Source organism: Orycteropus afer, unplaced genomic scaffold (assembly GCF_000298275.1).
Source record: "Orycteropus afer afer isolate SDZICR_OR568_19922 unplaced genomic scaffold, OryAfe1.0 scaffold00097, whole genome shotgun sequence".
Taxonomy (NCBI): Eukaryota; Metazoa; Chordata; class Mammalia; order Tubulidentata; family Orycteropodidae; genus Orycteropus; species Orycteropus afer.
Genome location: NW_006921684.1, coordinates 8,123,197 through 8,136,046, shown reverse-complemented (window position 1 = coordinate 8,136,046; position 12,850 = coordinate 8,123,197).

Sequence of the window (12,850 nt, the reverse complement as noted above, 5' to 3'; positions counted from 1 at the left end):
CTGCTGTGCATGGGGTCACTATGAGTCGGAAACAACTTGATGGCACTTAACAACAACAACAATCATTAATATCGCATGCAATTAAGGTCTTACTGAAGATAATTCAAAAACGGTTGCAGCAGTATATTGACAGAGAACTTCCAGAGGTGCAAGCTGGATTCAGAAGAGGATGTGGAACAAGGGATATCATAGGTGCTGTCAGACGGATCTTGGCTCAAGACAAAGAATACCAGAAAGATGTTTACTTGTGCTTTATTGACTATGCAAAGGCCTTTGATTGCGTGGATCATGACAAATTATGGATAACATTGAGAAGAATGGGAATTCCCAAACACTTGATTGTACTCATGAGGGACCTGTACCTTAACCAAGAGGCTGTCATTCGAACAGAACAAGGGGACACTACATGGTTTAAAAATCAAGAAGGGAGTGTGTCAGGGTTGTATTCTTTCCCCACACTTATTCAACTATATGCTGAGCAAATAATCCGAGAAGCTGGACTATACAAAGAAAAACGTGGCACCAGGATTGGAGGAAGAATCATTAACACCCTGACATATGCAGATGATACAACTTTGCTTGCTAAAAGTGAGGATGAGTTGAGGCACTTACTGATGAAGGTTGAAGAATGCAGTCTGCAGTATGGATTACGTCTCAATATAAAGAATACAAAAATCTTCACAACTGGACCAATGAGCAACATCACAATAAATGGAGAGAAGATTGAAGTTGTCAAAGAATTCACGTTGCTTGGTTCTACAATCAATGCCAATGGAAGCAGCAGTCAGGACATTAGACGATGTGTAGCACTGGGAAGGTCAATCATGAAGAACTGTTTCAGGTGCTGAGAAGCAAGGATGTCTCCTTGAGGACTAAGGTGCACCTGACACAAGCCATGATATTTCCAATCGCCTTGTATGCATGTGAGAGCTGGACAATGAATAAGGAACACCGAAGAAGAGTTGATGCTTTTGAGTTGTGGTGATGGCGAAGAATGCTGGAAGTAGCATGGACTGCTAAAAGAACTAACAGATCTGTCCTGGAGGAAGTGCACCCAAAATATTCCTTGGAAGAGAGAATGACCAGACTTCATCTCATCTATTTTGGTCATGTTGTCAGAAGGGACCATTCCCTGAAGAAGGATGTCATGCTTGGTAGGGTGGAGGGTCAACGAAAGAGGGGGAGGCCTTTAATGAGATGGATTGACACTGGGCTGCAATGATGGACTCAAGTATAGCAGGGATCATAGAGCTTGCACGGGTTTGGGCAGTGTTTCGTTCTGCTGTTCATTGGGTCGCTATGAGTTGGAAACGACTCGAGGGCACCTAACAACAACAACATGCAAGCAAGGGGTCACCAGGAATTAGACTCAACGGTAACTGGAAGGGATTTTAGAAACTATTGGGATGACTATTCTGCAGGACTGGCCCTAAGGGCCACTAGCGAGTGGTCCTTGCTCAGAAAGAAAGGGACCAGTGAAAGGGCTCTTCCTTCACAACTTGCTCTGCAGTCTGGGAGAGTAGAGTTTGGTGACCTCAGAAGAACATGATAAGCTTTTGGCTGTAAGTAGACTTGCATTTCATCAGGCAGAGGAATACTTAATATGAAGTCGTGGGACAAAGCCATTTAGTGTCAGGCTTTTGCCAGATCTTTCCATTTTGAAGTGTAAGTTCAAACCACAGCCAGGAAGAAAGAGTGCTTGTCAGCTGGGGATGGTGTAATGGGGGAATAGAAGCAAGGAGTGCCAATTCTTAGTTCTACCAGCAATTCACTGAGGAATAGTGAAACTCTCTGGGCCTCTATTTCTGATGGCAAAGCTACAGAGAAAAATCTTAGCACCCACTAAAAGTATGCCTATTCCAAATGGTTTATGATGATTTTTCTGGGAAAATAATGTACAATCGAAATAACATGAGAGACTTAATGGGAAAATGCATAAGTGCACAAGACTTTCCCCATCGCCAACACTATATAATGTCATATTGCATCACGGAGAAGAAAATAGAAAGAAAAATGTGTCTCTAGAGAGTTTAACAACATCTCAAGCCTATTTGTCTCATGAACACAAATGTTTACATTGTATATCCAAAGTGCCATATTAGGAAATTGCTTTTCTGAAAGGTTTTCTCAACTGGATGAAGGGCAATGGATTAAAAATGATCAGAAAAAAAATTTATTTCTGTGATTCTTCAAAGCTTGTTTAAGACTTAGTTCCCATCTCTTTAATATGCAGGCAGGGCAGATGGCTGAATAATGCTTGCCCTTTATGGGAAAACAGAGGCAGGGATGGCCATGGAACTCTAGCGACATCTGTAGCAGGTCTGGGCATCACAGATTCCAATTTCTCTGAAAGATCAAATCACACGGCTAGGGGACAGGCAATGGAAAAGAGGCCTCTTGACCCTGGCCTGAACAAGTCATCTGTGGCCATTTGAGGAAGCTGGGAGTGGGAGGGGGGACTTTCCCTGCACCTCCAATTACATCATGCGGGAGGCATCTCTGCTTTCTATGAAAGAGATCTTCACTGCAGCCAACATGTTGTTACGTGCCGTGAACCGTCTCTGAGTCTTAGCGACCCCTCCTTGGGTTTCCGAGGCGGTATCACTATGGAAGTAGATTGCCCAGCCTTCCTTCCGAGGAGTGGCTGGTGACATAGGACCACACATATCTGCTTTTCTTCTGTTGTTTCCACCTATCTTTCTGACTCTCACATTCAAGTGAGATTGCATTTTATTGACTATAAACTAGAAATTAACTCATCCAAATTACCTTTCTTCTTGTTCCCTGTTAAAAATTTCATTTAAAAAAGAAAGAAAGGAAAAAGAAAACAACTCTGCTCACTCCTTGATTTATCCCATTGTTGCTATCTAAGTTTAATAACTTTGTTCCCCTGTGCTTCCCACATCTTTAGGGGAGGTGGGGATTTTTCTTTCATGAAGTGAGTACACATTGATGAGACCAATGAATCACAAACAAATTCAGTCAAGATCAGATGCATTTATTTTGACTTTGTGTTAATTCTTTTATTCACAAAACCCAAATGCATCTGGGCAAGCACTGTTCTGGGGGCAGGAGATGAAGGCATCTCCCTAAAGATACTCATTGCCTTAGGCCCAATTGTTTTCCTTCTGGCTGCCTTAGGCCCTTCCACCACTTCAGAGAAGCTAGCCTACTGTTTTCTGGACCTGGAAAGGACATGATTTTAGCACTAGCAAAAAGAGACACCTCATCCACAGGAACTCTCAGAAGCATGATGATTTTACCCTCATTTGAGTTGATTACCTATTTGTAGAAGCAGCACTGAACTGGGATCAAAGGCACAGTTTTTGTCTATAAAAAGAATGGATGAGTCAGAGGAATAGAAATGCTAGGGGCAGTCAAGCCGTTACTGTGCATAGCTTCTGGTCTCAGAGAATCTTCCTTCAAACTGGAGGGCTCCATGCAATACGGAGCATGATGCTTCTCAACAGAAACGCTGATGGAGCTCCCCAGGTAAAATGCTCAACTAATGTCTTAGTTACCATCAAACTTAGCAAATTACTCCAGAACTTAGTGGCTTTAAAGCACAAAAAAAAAAAAAAAAAACTGTTTTATTATTATCTCTCAAGTTTCTGGATTCAGTGGTTGTCACTCAAGGTCTCTCATGCAGTTATAGTTCTATGATAGCTAGAGCTGGAATCATCTCAAAGGCTTTCTCACTCACATGTTTTGGATGAATGGTGGCTTTGTGTGGGACCTTAGCTGGGGGTGTCAGCTGAATGTCTGCACAGGGCCACTTCACAGGACCTGGACTTCATAGCTGAGTTTCAAGAGGGAAGAGCATCCAACAAGGACCAGGTAGAGGATATATTACATTTTATGACCACCTCAGAAGTCACATAGAGTCATTTCCACTATTCTGTATTGGCCAATCTATCAGCTGATCAACTGGATTCAAGAGGAGGGTAAGTAGACACCCAATCCCTACCCCACACCCCACATTCTTTTTATGGGAGCAAAGAATTTGAAGATGTTTCAGAACCCCTATAACTAAGCAGAGGAAATCCTATCATGGGACGACTATGGCCAAATGAGGAATTTTTGCCTAATTGGTAAAACAAAACAAAAACATCCACTTCTGAATCCCTAGTTACATTCCTTTCTCCATTACAAGATCTGTCAGGTAAATTTCCTTTTTTCTTGAAATGTTATTGATTTTGTGGTGGTTGTTGAGAATATGCACAGCAAAATATACACCAGTTCAACAGTTTATCCATGTACTAGTCAGTGACATGGATTGCATTCTTCCACTTGTGCAACCATTCTCACCCTCCTTTTCTAAGTTATTGCTCCCTCATTAACATAAACTCACTGCCCTTTCTAGCTGTCACTCAGCTGCCTGAACAGAACTCTGTGGTTAAGGAACGAGTCTCGGAAGCCTGTAGCAGCTGGTTTGAATTTATTTTTAAATTTGTTTTCTGTAGTTATTTTTTCTTTTATCATGGCTAATCCTAGAACAGGGGTTGCAGATTTTAATGAGTTACATACATTGCCATGAATTCTAGCAGGGGACAATGGGATGAACACTGGACTGGGAATAAGAATGTTTTCATTCCAACTTCACTATTTATATTTACTATTGGTTGAACTTGGTGACACTATGGTTAAGCACTTGGCTAGTAATCGAAAGGTTGGCGGTTTGAACTTACCCAGCAGCTCTGTAGGAGAAAGACCTGGTGATATGCTCCCATAAAGTTTACAGTCTAGAAAACCCTATGAGACAGTTCTACTGTTACATAAGGTTGTTATGAGTCAAAAATGACTTAATGGCACCTAACAACTGCAACATTAATTAAACAGGCAAGTTACTTAACATCTACAAATTTTGTTGTTGTTGTTATGTGTCATCAAGTGGGACCCAACTCATAGCGACCCCTCCTTGGGTTTCTGAGGCAGTATCCCTTTGGAAGTAGATTGCCCAACCTTTCTTCTGAGGAGTGGGTGGTGGATTTGAACCGCCAGCCTCCTGGTTAACAGTCAACTGCCTTAGGCACTATGCTACCAGAGCTCCCTCTACAAATTTAATTTCTTCATTTTTATAAAGAGAATAATAATACTGTCTGCCTTGTATGGGTAATGGATATTTCTAAGAAAGCAACGAGATAAAGAATGCAAAAGTACCTTGAAAACTATGATCCCTAATTAATACAAAGCATCATAAATACTGCAGGAGTTTTCTTCTTAGCCTCTTTAGGCTTTGTGTGATAATGAAGTACTAGAATGAATTAGTTTTTTAAACTTGAGTGACATAAGGTCAACTTACAAGAGCAAAAAAAAAAAAAAAAAAAAAAATTCTTCTGAAAATATATTTGTGGGTCTTCCAGTGTCTAAGGACCCAATTTGACAAACACTGAATTAAGGAAATAAAGTCTTACTCCATGAAATGTCTTTCTATTGTAAATGAGTAGTGCAAATGAGAGGATTTTTATTTTCCTTTATAATAAGTAAAATACGTTTTAGATTATAATCAAAATGAAAACCAGAAAATTAAAAGACAATTACTATAGAACTTTCTGACCCTGGAGAATACATCTGTGAACCTCGACCAGATGATCTTGAAGATGCTGTCCATTTCTCTGTGTGTGGTTTTGTGAAGTGATGCACAGAGCCAGCTACTGAGACATAAGTTCTTGGAGATGGGTCTCAGACCTCTGAAACTTTCAGTGCACTTTGCAGATAGGCGTACTGACTAATTCTTGATTGAATGGAAGAATAAATGAATAATGTCAGTGAAAACAACAAAAAGATAACAAATTCACATCTGAATCACATCTCTCTTCCAGCAAGTGCATTAATATTAACACTCTTACACCTTCAGTAGAGAATGCCAGAATCCTTGGCAGCAACAGACTTGACTCAGAATTGGCTGTTTCAGGATCAAATTCACTCAGAGACTGATAAGTTCTTGCTTCTAATAAAGCTACGGTAGAATGCAGTCTAGGAAAAAATGGTTGGAAGGAGAATTCAAAACACAAAATCTGTATCTTGGCCTTTAGGTCTTGCATAATCCAGGCTTTTCTTTTCTCTCTCATCCCATCTGAGCCACATTCCCCCTACCCCTGCTGTTCCCTCTGAAATGCTGTTCCCTCAGCTCTTTGCTTGATTGTCTCCTATTAATCCTTCAGGTCATGGTTTCAATCTCTCTCTCTCTTTTTTCACTTTTGTATAAGCAGTAAAATCTTTTATTTTACTTTTTATTGTTTTTTTAACTTTTTACTATGATTTGGGTAGAATTTTACAAAGCTTCCTTTGTAGAGATTAGTTTTATATTCAACAGTTGATACACATTTTGTTTTGTGACACAGGTCACATTCCCTGCAGAGTAGTATCTTACCTTCCACTTCCTTCTTGTGGTTACCTTTTCGCTGTGTCCTTCTTGCCTATATATTCCTGCCTTCCTACCTTTCTCCCTGTGCAATTGCTGCCATTCTGATGTCCCAGGGTTGGTTGTTCTAAGGAGTGCATTTCCCTGGTATAGGTGTTCACCTCATACACCTGTCTATGGTTTGGCTGAGTTAAGCCACAGGAGTGAGATCAATTCCAGGCCCAAAGAGTAAATCAGAGCCATAGTCTCAGGGGTCTCACCAGTCTCCATCAGACCAGTAAGCCTAATCTTTTTTGTTATTTTGAGTTTTGTCCAACGTTTTTCTCCCACTCTATACAGGATTTCTAATTTTGACCCCTTTCTGAGTGGTTGGCATTGGTACCAGGTCAGTATCTCTTTCTTGGCACTTCCCCAAGTCCTTTAATCTATGTCAAGTCCCTGTTATACTCCATCTCAGCACCCTACATCATTCACTTACTGTACTTTTATACATTAGATTTTTGTGTGTTTAATTTCTGCCTTTCCCACTAGACCATAATCCTCACGAAGGCAGGAACTAAGTCTATTTTGCCCATGACAGTTTTGTTGACTCCTAGGACAGTACCTGTCCTAGACGAGTCATCTAAGTGAATGGCTGGTGAAGTAATAAATGAAACAAGCAAGCAGGGATTTTAAAAAGCATTTTATGTGTGTGTAGCACAAGCAATTGGTGTTTCTCACCCTATGGAAGGAGAAAAAAATATCTTCCTCTAAAACTTATATTTCTCTTTTAAAACCAGCAGCTCAGCCCCTTGTTGACTGTCAAATATGGCTGCATAAACCAGATTGACTAAAACCAGATCTACTCCAGGGACCTGTTTCACACCATTTCCAATAGGATATGAATCAGACAAGATATCATCAACCAATCGTTAAGTCAGGAAACAGGCCTCTGGTAAAACTTTCAGGATGACCCGCCTTACATTGCCAGGATGTGGCCCCACTGACAGCAACTATTCTAATGCTGAGGAATGAGAACACATTTAAACACCAAAGAATGTGCTCTGGAGCCAGGCAGCAGGCACCCAGGGAAATGCGTTGAGTGTGGACATTCCCTTCAAGCTTCTCAAGAAGCTCCAAGCCATGGGCTAAGGAGAGACTTCAAAATTCCAAAGAGAAATTCCACTCTCCTTTTCCTCCACTAGCTCTTTCCATTCCAAAACATGAGTTCTGCTGGTTTGAACCACTTCATGGATGCGGGATTGATAGAGTCATTCCATTGACTTGCCACTATTTTCCTTAGATTAAAAAAAAAAAAAATGGCCATATATGTTCTCTTTCCTTTATCCTGAAGAAATCAATATCCCAGTCTGGGGTTACCAGCTGTGGTTCACATACACTCTGAGGCATAGCTCCTTTAGTTTACGGCTGCTGACATTCCTCTCCAGAGCCCCAAACCCTCCAGCTGGCCCAGGCTCAAAGATAGGTTTATTGTGTAGCCAGTGGCTTGACAAGGTCCTTCCTTATGAACAGTTACAAGGGGTTAGTTACCATAGGTACCCACTTCCTACCTCCACTCACTTCTCCCTGTCTGCCCTGAAGCCATTTCTAAGTAGGCAGAATGCTAGCTGTTTATTTTATAAATTCAAGGAAATTGAGTTTTAATTTGTTACTGGCTCTGCCAATTACTAGCTATAGACCGAGAAGGAAGTTACTATCCCTCCTTCCTTCTTGGGCAATCTACTTCTATAGTGATACCATCTCAGAAACCCAAGGAGGGGTCGCTATGAGTTGGGTCCAATTCGACGACACATAACAACAGCAACAACAATGGCACACAGAAAAGGAGCCCTGGTGGTGCAGTGGTTAAATGCTCATCTACTAACTGAAAGTTTGGCAGTTTAACCAACCAGCCACTCTGCAGGAGAAAGATGTGGCAGTCTTCTTCCATAAAGATTACAGCCTTGGAAACCCTGTGGGACAGTTCTTTGATGGCAAAAGTTTTGGTTTATGGCAGTTAAGAGGGAATTCATAACCACAGGAATAGTGGCAGAACCTGAATGGCTAACTGAGTTATAGTATTTTTTTTTTTTTTTTCGAAGTCTCATGTTTTATCTCAAAGATTTAAGAGAGTTTTTTATTTTATTCCCTAGTAAAATATGTTACATAGAAAAATAATCTTGGAGTAAAATTGGTATTCAAAAAAGATATATGTGTCTGCCATTGGGACCAACAAATTTATTCATTTAACAAACATTTGAGGGCTTCCTGCATGCCAAGTGTTATAGGTGCTGGAGATGCAACAGTGAACAAAACAAAAATATCTGTCATCTGAAGCTAATATTCTAGTTGAGGGAGCAGGCAGTGAACAAACAAAGTTTTTGAGTGCTACAGAGAAAAGCATAGCAAGGTGAGGGGAATAAGCAGTGCTGAGTGCTGAGAAGGAGTGAGGGTTGCTATTGTTAAAAAAGACCTTACAGATAAGATGACATTTGAATGGAGTCTAAGGAGGTAAGAGAGTGGATGAGTCATATGATAACTTGGAGGAAGAAGGTGCCAGGAAGAGGGAACAGAAAGTGTGAAGAATGTTCTAGGCTAGTAAGGAAGGCAACGCAACTAAAGTGGTAGACATTGCAGGCAGAGAGCTAGGAGATGAGCTCAGAGAGGGGCTGGGGACCAGAGGACAGACCTTGGAGGAACTTATGAACCATTGTAAAGATCTTGGCTTTGATCTTGAGAGAACCACTCAAGGATTTTGAACAAAGAAGCCATCCACCCATACCTGTTGCCATTGAGTCAATTCTGATTCATAGCATTCCTGTAGGACAGAGTAGAACTGCCCTGTAGGATTTCCAAGGCTGTAAATCTTCATGAAAGCACACTGTCACATCTTGCTGGCACTGACCTTTTGGTTAGCAGCTGAACACTTTAATTACTTTTTCACCAGGGATCCTTAGAGAAGCTTCATGATTTGATTTTCATTTTAAAGACATCTGCCTGGCTGGTGGGTGGTGAATAATCTGGTGGGGGTGTACAGGAGCAGATGCAAGGAAACCAGTTGGAAGGCTATTGTAATGATCCAGGTGAGAGATGATGGTGGCTCAGTGATGGAAAGGTGGATAAACAAAGTTCTGGATAATAGGAAGTCCCACTTCAACTCAGGTGTGGTGGAATCAAAGGGAGGAATTGCTTTATTTCTGTCGCACCCACCTCCCTGGAGTCTTAACGATGAAGAAGAAGCAGCCCTTTAGACATCTGATCATGGAAGGCACATAGCACACTCTTACCTGATCTCACCACTGCACTCTCTCCTCATAGTTTAGCCAGATACTAGTATGACTGATCTTTTTTTTAATGACAAGTCAAGCACAGTTTACATCTCTTTCAAAGTCACCTTAGGAGGCTACACTATTTCAAGTCTTGTTTCTGTTGCTCAAAATATATTGGACATGCCATTTTTTAAAAAACTGCCTTCAGGGCTAATACATGAGCTTCAAAAGAAGGCCAGTCTCATTAGTTATAAATGATACCTCTTATTTGACAAAAAAAAAAAAAAAAAAAAGAAGAAAAATAACACAGCTTGAGCATCCATCTTCCTTCTGAGACTTAGCTTCTTAGACTTTTTGGTGTTTCCATCCCTTCCAAAAGCATTCTTCCTCTCCCCTTTCCCCTATTGGACATCCATATGTTCTTATGCTTTCAAAATTTTTTTTAAATGTCAGTGTGTCATCTCCTTAACACCTAGTACAATATTTGGCATAAAACAGGCATATGAACAAATGTTTGATGAATGAGTAAATGAAACAATCAAGCAGAGAGTATTTTTTAGCTTCCAAGTGTGCACAGCACTGCACTAGTTGTTGTTTTGTTTTGTTTTTTTAATTGTGCTTTAGGTTCAAATTTACAGAGAAGAATTTGTTTTACATTTAACATTTCATGTACATTTGGTTTTACTCCCCAATTACCATCCCAAGTCCTAACCCACCCTCCTCCTCTGCCTTCCTAGTAACAACACCCCGCTGTGCCCCTCATAGTTATGCACGCCTGTGTGTCCTGCATTTCCTCCATGTGAATGTTACCCTTCCAGTGCCCCATGGCCTATTGCTTGAAGGGATGCATCTCCATAGAGTATGTGGGTGCATCACCCTGGGTTGAGTGGTCTGTGTGTATGTCTTATTTACTTTTGGGCTGAGATCTAGCCCCTAGGAGTGAGTTTTATTCTGGGTCCAAAGTGTATCCCAGGGTCATAGTATCGGGAGTCCCACCAGACTCCATCCAACCAGTAATTTTTGTCACTATTGTGTTTTTGGATTTTGTTCCACATTTTTCCTCCCACTCTCTCCAGGATCTCCAGTTTTGATACCTTCCCAAGTGGTTGGCATTGGTAGCCAGGCACCATCTAGTTCTTCTGGTCTCAAGGGCCATCATGTCCTAAGGGTGATTGCTTCCAAATACCCTTGTTTTTTGGCATTCTTCTTCACTTCTGATGATAGGAAACCATTAGCTGCATCTTAGATGGCTACTAGAAAGCTTTTAAAACCCCACTCACTACTCAACAATGTAGATTGTGGAACAAGATTTTTATGTATTTTGTTGTGCCAATTGAGTCTGGTGTCCCCCAGTACTATGGTCCTGAGTCGGTAGATCCATTGGATCTCTATCTCACAGTGTCTGGTTGTCTGTGAGGGATTGCTCTATGTCTGTCTTCTATTATTTCTCTAAGGATTGCAGGTATTCTGTGTCACTGGTGTCTGTACAAAATTAGCCTCAGCTGAACCTATCCTTGGTCTAGCGTATAATCCTGTTCACTGACCCCCATCTGATCTTCTCAGATGCTTATGTGTTTTTTGGTAGCCTGGTGTTTGGTGTTAATGGTAATGCAGTATTGTGGATATACTGGTATTAGCCTCTGTCGTCTGTATCTATGTGCACAATTCAGTGTCCTCCCTTTTCCCAATGTTATCATGCTGGTCACAGGCTCTTTCTATACCATCCCTCCCCTTACCCACCTCAGCGTGTGGCCCCCAACTAGCCTGAAACTACTCCGTCCCTCCCCTCCCCTCCCCACTAACCTACAAAATTAGGTTAAGCAAACCCTTCCTTATCTTCTTACAGTAATGGGCTCATACAATATTTGTCCTTCTGTGATTGACTTATTTCACTCAGCATAATGTTCTCCAGGCTCATCCACATTGTGAGATGATTTGCGTATCCTTCATTGTTCTTTAATGTAGCATAGTATTCCATTGTGTGAATGTACCATAATTTGGTTATCCATTCATCTCTTGATGGACATTTAGGTTGTTTCCATCTCTTTCCTATAGTGAATTGTGCTGTGATGAACATAGGTGTGCATATATCTGTTTGTGTCCTGCCTCTCACCTCTTTAAGATATATTCCTAGTAATGTAATTGCTGGGTCAAATGGTATTTCTATTTTCAGTTTTTTAAGGAAACACCATACCACAATGGTTGTACCATTTTACAATCCCACCAGCAGTGTATGAGAGTTCCAATCTTTCCGCAACCTCACCAGTGTTTGTTATTTTCTGTCCTGTTGAACTTTGCTATTATTGCTGGGGTGAAATGATATCTCAATTGTTGTTTTGATTTGTATCTCTCTAATGACTAAAGATCTCAAACAATTCCTCATATGTTTGTTGGCCACCAGAATATCATCTTTAGTGAAGTGTCTGTTCATGTCTCTTGCCCATTTTTGCATTGGATTGTTTGTCGTTTTGGTGTTAAGGTGTTGAAGTTTTCTATACATTTTAGAGATAAGCCCTTTGTAAAATATGTCATAGGCCAATATTTTCTTCCAATCTGTAGGTTCTCTTTTTACCCTTTTGATGAAGTCTTTCAATGCACATAAGAATTTAATTTTTAAAAGGTCTCAGTCATTTAGCTTCTCTTCTACCTCCTGTGCATTCTGGATTATGTTTGATAGTCTATTTATGTCATAAATTAGGGCTCCTAGATTTGCCCCTATTTTATCTTTGATGAATTTTATAGTTTTGGGTTTTACATTTAAGTCTTTGATCCAACTTGAGTTTGTTTTTGTATATGGTGTGAGGTATGGGTCTTGTTTTATTTTTCTGAAAGTGGATATCCAATTTTGCCAGCACCATTTGTTAAAAAGGCTATCTCTTCCCCATTTGATGGGTTTTGGACCTTTGTCAAAGATCGGCTGTCCATAGATGAAGTGGGTCTATTTCTGGGTTTTTGATTCTGTTCCATTGGTCTATCTGTCTATCAATGTACCAATACCTGCTGTCTTGACTACTGTGGCCGTATAGCAGGTTTTGAGATCTGGGCATGTGAGACCTTCTAATTTGTCCTTCTCCTTCAGTTGTTGTTGTTGTTATGTGCTGTGGAGTCAGACCCGACTCATAGCGACCCCTCCTTGGGTTTCCCAGGCAGTATAACTACGGAAGTAGATTGCCCAACCTTCCTTCCGAGGAGTGGCTGGTGGGTTTGAACCACCAGCCTTCTGGTTAGCAGTTAAGTG